Below are 2,362 nucleotides of genomic sequence, written 5' to 3'. Positions count from 1 at the left end.
TTCCTTGCCGGGATTACTTTGGTATCTTGCTACCAAACTTACGGCAAGGTTTACATCGGGTCTGGTACACAGCATGGCATACATAATAGATCCTATGGCTGAAGCATAGGGGATGACACTCATCTCTTCTTTATCTTTTGCCGTGGTCGGTGACTGAGCTGAGCTCAGTCTCATACCTTGTAATATAGGCAAGAACCCCTTCTTGGACTGATCCATTCTGAATCTCTTCAAAATCTTATCAAGGTATGTGCTTTGTGAAAGACCTATGAGGCGTCTCGATCTATCTCTATAGATCTTGATGCCTAATATATAAGCAGCTTCTCCAAGGTCCTTCATTGAAAAACACTTATTCAAGTAGGCCTTAATGCTGTCCAGAAATTCTATATTATTTCCCATCAGGAGTATGTCATCTACATATAATATGAGAAATGCTACAGAGCTCCCACTCACTTTCTTGTAAACGCAGGCTTCTCCATAAGTCTGCATAAACCCAAACGCTTTGATCATCTCATCAAAGCGAATGTTCCAACTCCGAGATGCTTGCACCAGTCCATAAATGGATTGCTGGAGCTTGCATACTTTGTTAGCGTTCCGAGGATCGACAAAACCTTCCGGCTGCATCATATACAGTTCTTCCTTAAGATGCTCGTTAAGGAATGCTGTTTTGACGTCCATCTGCCATATCTCATAATCATAGTATGCAGCAATTGCTAACATGATTCGGACGGACTTTAGCTTCGCTACGGGAGAGAATGTCTCGTCGTAGTCAATCCCTTGAACCTGTCGATAATCCTTAGCGACAAGTCGAGCTTTATAGATGGTAACATTACCATCGGCGTCTGTCTTCTTCTTAAAGATCCATTTGTTTTCTATCGCTCGCCGATCATCGGGCAAGTCTGTCAAAGTCCATACTTTGTTTTCATACATGGATTCTATCTCGGATTTCATGGCTTCAAGCCATTTGTTGGAATCCGGGCCCGCCATTGCTTCTTCATAGTTCGAAGGTTCATTGTTGTCTAACAACATGATTTCCAGGACAGGGTTGCCGTACCACTCTGGTGCGGAACGTGTCCTTGTGGACCTACGAAGTTCAGCAGTAACTTGATCCGAAGTACCTTGATCATTATCATGGTTTTCCTCTTCAGTTGGTGTGGGCATCACAGGAACGGTTTCCTGTGCTGCGTCACTTTCCCGCTCAAGAGGTAGTACTTCATCGAGTTCTACTTTCCTCCCACTTACTTCTTTCGAGAGAAACTCTTTTTCCAGAAAGCATCCGTTCTTGGCAACAAAGATCTTGCCTTCGGATCTTAAGTAGAAGGTATACCCTATAGTTTCCTTAGGGTATCCTATGAATACACATTTTTCCGACTTGGGTTCGAGCTTTTCAGGTTGAAGTTTCTTGACATAAGCTTCGCATCCCCAAACTTTTAGAAACGACAGCTTAGGTTTCTTTCCAAACCATAATTCATACGGTGTCGTCTCAACGGATTTAGACGGTGCCCTATTTAAAGTGAATGTAGCTGTCTCTAGAGCGTATCCCCAAAATGATAGCGGTAAATCGGTAAGAGACATCATAGACCTCACCATATCCAATAGAGTGCGATTACGACGTTCGGACACACCGTTTCGCTGAGGTGTTCCAGGCGGCGTGAGCTGTGAAACGATTCCACATTTCTTTAAGTGTGTACCAAATTCGTGACTTAAGTATTCTCCTCCACGATCTGATCGTAAGAATTTTATCTTTCGGTCACGTTGATTCTCCACCTCATTCTGAAATTCCTTGAACTTTTCAAAGGTCTCAGACTTGTGTTTCATTAAGTAGACATACCCATATCTACTCAAGTCATCTGTGAGAGTGAGAACATAACGATATCCTCCGCGAGCCTCAACGCTCATTGGACCGCACACATCGGTATGTATGATTTCCAACAAGTTGGTTGCTCGCTCCATTGTTCCGGAGAACGGAGTCTTGGTCATTTTGCCCAAGAGGCATGGTTCGCACGTGTCAAATGATTCATAATCAAGATACTCTAAAAGTCCATCGGCATGGAGCTTCTTCATGCGCTTGACACCAATGTGACCAAGGCGGCAGTGCCACAAGTATGTGGGACTATCGTTATCAACTTTAAATCTTTTGGCATCTACACTATGAACATGTGTAATATTACGCTCGAGATTCATTAAGAATAAACCATTGACCATCGGAGCATGACCATAAAACATATCTCTCATATAAATCGAACAACCATTATTCTCAGACTTAAATGAGTAGCCATCTCGTATTAAACGAGATCCAGATACAATGTTCATGCTCAAACTTGGCACTAAATAACAATTATTGAGGTTCAAAACTAATCCCGTA

The sequence above is a fragment of the Triticum dicoccoides genome, chromosome 5B (assembly GCF_002162155.2).
Source record: "Triticum dicoccoides isolate Atlit2015 ecotype Zavitan chromosome 5B, WEW_v2.0, whole genome shotgun sequence".
Lineage (NCBI taxonomy): Eukaryota > Viridiplantae > Streptophyta > Magnoliopsida > Poales > Poaceae > Triticum > Triticum dicoccoides.
Note: the sequence above shows the minus strand (reverse complement) of the source record.